General features: G+C 41.9%; 1 non-coding gene across 1 annotated transcript; it reads right to left on the bottom strand.

Annotated features, from left to right (window-relative positions):
* Positions 1–5933: 5933 nt before the first annotated feature.
* LOC119927530 lies at positions 5934–6069 on the bottom strand. Its single transcript, XR_005450525.1, has one exon. It is a non-coding gene; the product is annotated as a small nucleolar RNA SNORA7 (small nucleolar RNA).
* Positions 6070–9727: the final 3658 nt, after the last annotated feature.

The following is a 9727-nucleotide window of genomic DNA, read 5'->3' as shown; positions in this document are numbered from 1 at the left end:
TTATGGACTTCTAAACAATTGCTGTGGGGCTGAGTGTGGAGTGAATAAGGGGCACAAATCCAGTGCAAGAGTGATGCAGAAGGGAGTGGGAGAGGAGGAAATAAGGGCTTAGTCGGGAAAGCAGCATGGCCTAGTGGATAGAAGTCAGAAGAGCCTGAGTCCTAATCCCGGAACAGCAACTTGCCTGCTGTGTGACCCTGGGCAAGTCACTTCACTTCTCTGTGCCTCGGTTACTTCATCTGTAGAATGAGGATTAAGACTGAGCCCCATGTGGACACGGACTATGGCCAACCTAAGTAACTTGTACCTACCTCAGTGCTTAGTACAATGCCTGGCACATAGTAAGCACTTAACAAATACCATAAAAAAAAAGAAAGGCATCTTGGAGAAGAAGTGATTTTTTAGACTGTGAGCCCACTGGTGGGTAGGGACTGTCTCTATATGTTGCCAACCTGTACGTCCCAAGCGCTTAGTACAGTGCTCTGCACACAGTAAGTGCTCAATAAATACGATTGATGATGATGATGGGTCTTTGAAGATGGGGGGAGGGATCACTTAGCACTGTAATCAAATCCTTGGTGTAGGTTCTCATCCCAAAGGTCATCGGTCATTCTCGCCAGTGCCTCCATCACTTGAAAAAGAAATGTTTCAGAGTTTACGGTACAATAAGCTGACAATAAGCCTGAAGAAGCACAAGTACCAAGTTTATGACAATAATGGCATTTATTAAGCATTTACTACGTGCAACACACTGTTCTAAGAGCTGGGGAGGTTACAAGTTGATCAGGTTGTCCCACTTGGGGCTCACAGTCTTAATCCCCATTTTACAGATGAGGTCACTGAGGCACAGAGAAGTTAGGTGACTTGCCCAAAGTCACACAGCTGACAGTTGGCAGAGCCGGGATTTGCACCCATGACCTCTGACTCCAAAGCCCTTGCTCTTTCCATTGAGCCATGCTGCTTCTCTGTTTAGGTACCCATCTGTGCCCGGGAACCTCAACACAAAATCAATGGGCTTCATTTACAACACAAAACTGAAGGGTGTCATTAAGTCTCTATAACTTGATGACACCCTATAAAAAGACATATGCATAAGCCAAGAAGTGGAAAAACAAATGAAGGCAGTCAATATGTCCTCTCAGAAGTAGACAATGGAATGACAACCAGGGCAGCAACCTGAAGAGCAAAGTCAAATTAGTGGGTAAATGTGAGATCAGTTAATCAATCAATCATTGATATTTATTGACCTCTTACTGGGCAGAGCAATATACTAAGTCCTGCCAGAGTCCAATGCACTGCTCAATACGTTGCTCTGTCATGTGCTCAATAAATGTCAGTGATTCATGATTGATTAAGGTTGGAAGACACATTCCCTACCTACAGTTGCTTGCTAGGAGATATGGCCCTGCAATAGAAAACACTTCTGGCTTCTAGAGCAGTTTCATCAGATTCACCGGTGGATTGCATTAAGTATCAAACGGCAGGACTCTATCACAGAGTAAGGAAGAATACCAAGAGGCAGATTCACAAGCAGGATCCTTTTCATTCAAGTTCACAGCAGGGGCGTTAGCCAAATACAATTAGTTATTCAATGTGGGGACAACATTTCCTAGTTATGGAACTGGTTTCTAGGGGGAAAGCTTTTTGAAACGAAGTCAGTGAATAATGAATTCCCCAGTTCCTTAAGATGTTTCATGAGAATCGTACTGAGAGCTCACCTCCTCCAGGAGGCCTTCCCAGATTGAACCCCCTTTTTCCTCTCCTCCTCCCCATCCCCCCACAGCCCTACCTCCTTTCTCTCCCCACAGCCCTTGTATATATATTTGTACAGATTTATTACTCTATTTACTTTACTGGTACATATTTACTATTCTATTTATTTTGTTAATGGTGTGCATATAGCTTTAATTCTATTTGTTCAGATGATTTTGACACCTGTCTACATGTTTTGTTTTCTTGTCTGTCTCCCCCTTCTAGGCTATGACCCCTTTATTGCATAGGGACCGTCTCTATATGCTGCCGACTTGTACTTCCCAAGCGCTAAGTTCAGTGCTCTGCACACAGTAAGCACTCAATAAATATGAATGAATGAATGAATAAGTGGAACCGCTCCAGCTGCTGAGTTGATAATGGCTCTATACATGCTAAAATTCAATCTGCAAATGCTTTTTTGGCTCATTTAGCAGGCCAGCACCCTAATTTATCTTCTATGCACATGTTCTTGAGTTATTTTCCACTCAGGTAAGAATGATAGCAAACAATCATGATAATCATTTATTCAGCAATCCAGTCTTTACAATAATCTTATCAGCACTTTTCTATGCTATTCATCACGAATTTAGGGGACCCTCACCCTTTAGGATAGGGATCTGTGAGGGTATTCATTTGATCTCAATCATAAGATCAAGCCTTACTGTGTGGAAAGCACTTTACTAAGTGCTTTGGAGAGAGGGTAATTCCATCTCTCACCACACAAACACGGTAATAGGAACTTCAGAAGGTGGCTTGGACCCTTATCAATCAACAAATCAGTGGTATTTATTGAGAGCTTACTTAGCTAAATGCTTGGGAGAGAACAACACAACAGAATAGGTAGACACATCTGCCCACACAGGTTTACAGTCTAGAGGACTGACTCCTATCCAGACTGACTGAGTCTCTTATACTGTGGTGTCGAACTGCTTAGTACAGTTCCCTGCACACAGTAAGCACTCAGTAAATACAGCTGTAAGCTCATTGAGGGGAGGGACTCCTCTCATTGTTATATTGTATTCTCCCAAGAGCTTAGTACAGTGCTCTGCACACAGTAAGAGCGCAATAAGGACGATTGTAAGCTTATTTGGGGCAGGGACTCTGTTTATTGTTATATTGTACTCTCCCAAGTGCTTAGTACAGTGCCCTGTACACAGTACGCTCTCAATAAATAGGATTGATTGATTGATTGAACCAATTCCTATTCTTTCAGAATCACTCTCCAGCCCAAGGCTGTAGCCACTCATAACAGACCTTTTGTATATGTTTGATTCCAGGGCAGCTCAGTCTTCAGACAATGCTTGCAGCAGCATCTGTCAGAGGCAAGGAGAGTGGGTGGGTCAGGAGTCAGGGCTGAGAGTCAGTCAGTTGTATTTATTGAGCGCTTACTGTTTACAGAGCACTGCTCTAAGCCCTTGGGAGGGTACAGTAAAAGAGTTGTTAAACACGCTTCATGCCCACAGTGAATTTCTAATATGTAAAGTCATGAGAGAAAGAAAACTGGGCCAGAAGGCAGATATGAGAGGAATGATATGCCCGATTTCTCCTCTCCTACCTGCATTTCAAGGGTGGAATTTAAGTGTTTGTCAAAACTGATTTGGAAAATAATGACCAGTTTGAGACCTTAAGAATCAAAACCTCCTATTTCACATATATAATTCACTGATTCAGAAGAAGAGGTTTCATGGGGCAAGGTGCTTTCCAAGAAAACAACTATAAAGCTTCCAGGGGGTCTTTTTTTTCCCTCTTTCTCCTCTCCTGATTGTCCTTTAAATGTTCAGAAAACCTGGGGCAGAGGCTCTTTTATGGCTTGATAAATCCAACAATATAGTCATATTGTCACTTAAAACAGTGCTTGACACATAATAAGCACTTAACAAATACCATAAGTCATAGAAGCCTTGGGAAGATAGAGCAATAACGGAACAGATTTGAACCAAGAGCTGACAGAGCCAAACAGCTCAGAGCATCAGAGGGTAATCTTCACCTGTGCACAGTGAGGAATATCATGTTGGTCATATATAGGAGCTTTATTTAGCGATAATAATGATGGTATTTGTTAAGTGCTTACTATGTGTCAAGAATGTTCTAAGTATGGAGGTAGTTGGACACAGTTACCATCCCACATGGGGCTCATCATCTTAATCCCCATTTTACAGATGAGGTAACTGAAGCCCAGAGAAGTGAAGTGATTTGCCCAAGTTTACACAGCAAACAAGTGACAGAGTTGGGATTAGAACTCCCCTTCTAGACTGTGTGCCTGCTGTTGGGTAGGGACTGTCTCTATATGTTGCCAACTTGTACTTCCCAAGCGCTTAGTACAGTGCTCTGCACACACTAAGCACTCAATAAATACGATTGAATGAATGAATGAATTAGGACCCTGTCCTTCTGACTCTCAGGACTTTGCTCTATCCACTTGGCCATGATGCTTCCCTAACCATAGCCACGAGCATGCATAGCAACTCATCAATCAATCAGTGGTATTTATTGAGTGTTTACTGCATGCAGAGCACTGTACTAAGCACTTGGGAAAGTGCAATACAACAGAGTTGGTAGATTATTATTATCATTATTATTATTATTATCCCTACCCAAAAGGAGTGTACAGTAAAAAGGGGGAGACAGACATTAAAATAAATTCCACATAGGGGAAATTGTAGAGTATAAGGATGTTTGGATAAATGCTGTTGGGTTTGGGTAGATTTCATTGCTAGATTCATTTGTATATGAAGAGCAAACATGTATGTAAGTGAAATCACATTATAGAACAGGAAGCCAAAATACCATTAGATCTTTAAAAATTAAAGAAATGATCAAAACATTCTCTTTAAAAAGTTTTTTTTTCTAGCAGATAGCATACACCTCCCAAATTAGACATGTGGTGAAAGTGAAGTATTACTAGACTAAAAGAGGTTAGGTGTTAGGTATTTATATAATAAAGTAAATTACCTTTTCCAAGACTCTTTACCAGACCACAGAGTCTACTCCATCATCAAGATATAAACACAAGGTATTCTCATTAAAACTGCCAGAAGTTATGCTTGCATATCAAGGGGGGAATAAACCAAATGACTGTGGCCTTTTTTAAAGTGTTTGAATTTTACTGTTCCCAAATCCAAATCTTACCTAGAGAAGCTAACTGGATAAAAAGTAATCTACCTAATTGTGGTATTTGCGGTATTTTTTAAGGGCTTACTATGTGTCAAGCACTGTACCATTCATAGACGATCAGTAAAGTTGCAACCTTTCTTGGAAAGAGAGCTTAGAGATGCCTTAACCGTTCATGTTCTTGGAAGTACTCATAAAGATTTAAAAAAACAAAAAGCTGGCCACTTCTTCCAAGTGTAGTTTTATTTAAATATTTGGAAATAAAGCTATTGCCAAGCCCGAGATGTCCTATTTACAGCCATGCCAAAGCTTTGTGTAAACTTTGTGGTTTTCTTTGGAAAAATGTTTACAGTGCAGATGGGAACATTATAAGAGAATTTAGATAATATCAGAAAAATCTCATCCCATCATGTTTAAATTGCCTGACCCATTTACTGGGTAAGGTTTCTCCAAAGTTCTTTAGAATCGTTGCATTTTCAATTAAATTAACTCCTTCTCATACGACCCCTTATTAACCCCAATAGTTCTGCCCCGACTCTGTAAGACTGTAAGTCTGTAAACCTTCCCTTCTGTTCACGTACCCTTTTCATTCTCGCTCCCTCATTATTATGATCATTCTTGCTTTCAGGGGCTGATATTTTTTTTCACGCTGAGATCCGTGGAGTTCTTACCTTGTCAGAGGGACCAAGAAGAAGCAGCTCAGCTGTGGCATATAATCAATCAGTCAATCAATGGTATTTATTGAGTGCTTTCTGGGTGCAGACAACTGTACTAAGCACTTGGAAGAGTACATTACTATACAACGGTCCCTGCCCCAAAGGTGGTTGCAGTCTTATATATATTTAATGATTGCTTGTCTTGTCTTACGCCGTCGAGTTGTTTCTGACCCATAGTGACACTATGGACAAATTAATCCCAGAACGCCCAGCTCTCCATCTGCAGTCGTTCTGGTAGTATACCCATACAGTTTTCTTGGTAAAAAATATGGAAGTGGTTTAGCATTGCCTCCTTCCACGCAGGCAACTTGAGTTTCCTCCCTAGACTCTCTTCCATGCCACTGCTCAAGTTTTGACTTGAGCAGATTGCCTTCCACTCGCTAGTCACTTTCCAAGCTAGTAATGGAAAGGGTAGGCCTCTGCTTGACTCCCTCCCATAACCAAGACTGGTAGAATACTGGAAACTCTCCAGGTGTGACCCCGAGAGGGGTTAATGATTGCAGCCGCATAATAATTTGAAGTATTCCCAGGAAGTACTTGCACCCTGGAAAGAAAATTTTTGTCCTGGGTGATAACAGTGACCTGAATAAAATCTCTGAGAGGACAGGGTTGGATTTGGGGCATTGCTCACTGCTACTTGAAAAAATTCCAGCAAGACCCTTTCAGGTCCAAGTTCTGGCTGGGAGATTAGCAGTAGCAGCAGCAGGATGCTGTGTCAGAAGTTACAGTTATAGCCCACAGCAGCCTCTGGACTGTAAGCTCGTTGTGGGCAGGGAATGTGTCTTCCAACTCTGTTCTATTGTATTCTCTCAAGCTCCTAGAACAGCTCTCTGCACTCAGTGACAGCTCCATAAATACGATTGGATGGGGGCAAAAAGAGTCCTCCTTGTAGACTGTGAGCCCTTTGTTGGGCAGGGACCGACTCTATATGTTGCCAACTTGTACTTCCCAAGCGCTTAGTACAATGCTCTGCACACAGTAAGTGCTCAATAAATACGATTGGAAGAATGAATGTTCCCTCTGCCTCCCAATCTCTTTGCTCTACCCTTCTTCTCTGTTTCTCACTGTCACTGTCCATTTTTACCTCTACCATTCTGTCCTCTATTTCCATACTTTGCCCCATCAACAAACTCAACTCTACTTCACTTGTGAACAATGGCTCGAACAAAATAGTCACATTAATAAAGAAATCTTCCCAGACTGGATTTCATTGTTAAATCTTACCATTACAAATTTTGTGAGATATTTGGTTAATTGAGGCCGAAGCATAGTTTCACAGCCTACATAATATTAACAATTTGCAAACACAGACCTAGCTTCTACCTTTTGTTACAAGCCTCTGGAAGAGAACAAATGAGTCTTGTTGATGATGATGATGGCATTTGTTAAGCGCTTACTATGTGCAAAGCACTGTTCTAAGCTCTGGGGGGGAATACAAGGTTATCAGGTTGTCCCACGTGGGGCGCACAGTCTTAATCCCCATTTTACAGATGCGGCAACTGAGGCTCAGAGAAGTTAAGTGACTTGCCCAAGGTCACACAGCAGACATGTGGCAGAGTCGGGATTCGAACCCATGACCATTTGAGCCATTCGAACCATTTCTAGCTCAATAGCTTCACAAACACTGTTCTATTAATTGTAGAGTGAAATGAATTCCATCTTGACATTAAAAAAAGATTTATTTTATGACACATGGCTATGGTCAGAACAAAGACATGGTAAGGAAGCGATTGCCCTAGAAGTAACATCGAGCTGAGAGTGAGTTGAGGAGGAAAGAATGGCACTGATGGTAGAACAGAAATGGACTTCCTAGAGAGAAGCTCAAGTTTGCTGGTGAATCTTTGGGACTTCGAGTTGCCAGAAATAATGTTTTCTAAATGTGTGAAGACTTTACTTGCTTTGACCTTCTCGCAATGTGTAGGGCTGAGTTGAGTGGAGTTCTTGATCAACCACCCTGGAAATGCAAAAAGAAAGCCACCCTCTCCAGGAACATTTGAAAACGATCTGAGGAACACTATGACCTAGTGGAAATGGCACATGCCTGGGAGTCAGAGGGTCTGGGTTCTTATCCTGGTTCTGCCACTCATCTGCTGTGTGACAGGGCAAATCATTTAACTTCTCTGTGCCTCCGTTACTTCATCTGTGAAAGAGGGACTAAGTATGTAAGCCTATATAGGACATAGACTGTGTCCAGCCCGATTATCTTGTATCTACCCCAGTGCATAGTACAGTACCTGGCACGAAGTATGTGCTTAATGCCATAAAAAATATAATCAGACTGGGTCTTTTCTTTATCCTTTTCCTTGACCAAGCTGCATATTCTATGAATACCTTCTAAGACCTTTTAGAATCCAGTCTCCCAACTCTAGCTTAAAGTGTCCCAGACACCAGTTTAGTATAGTTTTCTTTATATAAGTTTAAAGTATCACGGTGGCTTTAATCCGACTGCGATCCCAATATCACTTCATTAATCTAGCATAGGTGCCTCTCTCCCCCCGAAAATCGATATCGCCAAAAACTGAAATTGACAAGGAAATAAAATGAAACGTGTTTAAAAAGGTCTGCATAAGATATTTTAGTTTGTAGATGTCTTATGTCACCATTCTGGAAATTTACAGCAGTCAGCAATGTAAACATGTACTTGACAAACTCCAGCAGCTTTGCACACTGCCAAGTTCATCCACTCATTTCGGCGAGGCAGATGTTTCATTTAATACTCTTCATATTATAGATTAGGATTATGTTTTTTTTCTCTCTCTTTTTTTTGAAAGAGTAGGGAAAAAAAAAACCCTGACATGCTACTAATGTCGTTTCACACTGAGAGCCAGATGGCCAAAAATGCCACTGCTGCAGCTCTGTTTATGTACTCTGGGAGGTGAGGGAGGGAAAGAATTTTGTTTCTGAAAGAGTTTTGTCTTGATCGTTTGTTACTTTAATCTAAACACGGAGCAATGAATAAAGTAGTTCTATCGGAACTTCAAAAAGGTTCTTGAGATTAAGTGCTTAACAATGTATTGCAGCTGGAGGAAGAACATTACACATCCCTGCTCGCTCCATAAGGAAGACATTGAGAACACTGACTCTTGGGCGGCCGCTTTCATGTCCGACTCTTTGCAGACATCTGGCTGCATCTCGGAAAGCTTTGTGAGGGAAGTCACGTTTCTCTCACTTTGGGATCATTATTATTGAATGAAAGGCTTCTAATTTTATTCTTTGACCCCCGGTCCCCAGGTCAGCTTGGGGGGTTCCAAGTTATTCTTTTGTGACTAGCCCTCTGAGATATTCTTTCCCACTTTCTTAGGATTTTCCCGCTTCCCAATCTTATAATAAGAGCTACAAGTAACGTAGATCACCGTTCTTCAAAATGTGTATGTTTTCTCCTCGTCTGGGGCCTATGTTATGGATGAAAATGTAATACTGTTTAGATGATCAGTGATAAACACTTAGGGCGGAAATGAAGCCCAAGAAATACCTTCTTTGGAATTCGAGCCGAGTGTTTGCCATCTGAGGAGTAATTCTTTCACTGGGGAAATCCATGAATCCATGAATTCATAAATCTCTTTCTAGCAAGAACGACATAGCCTTCCTGGTGAAGAGACCCAGTGAGTACTGGTGTTAATGGTCCCTGCTGCTATCCCCTCAAGCTCCAGAGTGACCCTAACTGGGACCCCTGCATCCTCCAGTCGCTCTGGAGGAGACATAGCACCACTTCGGTGGTTTATTTGGAGATGGGGCAGCTCAGGGAATATGTCTTAATCATGATGGCAATTGTTAAGTTCTTACTGTGCATCAAGCGCTATTCTAAGCACTAGGGTAGATACAAATTAATCAGGTTGGACACAGTCCTTGTTCCACGTGGGACTCACACTCTTAATCCTCATTTTCCAAAAGAGGTAACTGAGGCTAGAAAAGTTAAGTGACTTGCCCGTGGTCACACACCAGACATGTGGCAGAGCCAGGATTAGAACTCAGCTCCTTCTGACTCCTAGCCCCTTTCCCTATTCACTGAGTCACACTGCTTCTCTATCTTCTCTGTCCAAGTCAGTCTTCAGTTGGCCCTGGGCATGGGCTATGGAGGCAGAGTACCTTTCAAGACATGCTCTTTCTTCCTGGATGGGAGAATCATTTGGGACCTGGGACATGACTCA

Source organism: Tachyglossus aculeatus, chromosome 4 (assembly GCF_015852505.1).
Source record: "Tachyglossus aculeatus isolate mTacAcu1 chromosome 4, mTacAcu1.pri, whole genome shotgun sequence".
In the NCBI taxonomy this organism is placed as follows: Eukaryota; Metazoa; Chordata; class Mammalia; order Monotremata; family Tachyglossidae; genus Tachyglossus; species Tachyglossus aculeatus.
The sequence above is the reverse complement of the archived record's forward strand: the minus strand, read 5'-3'. Positions and strand labels throughout refer to the sequence as shown.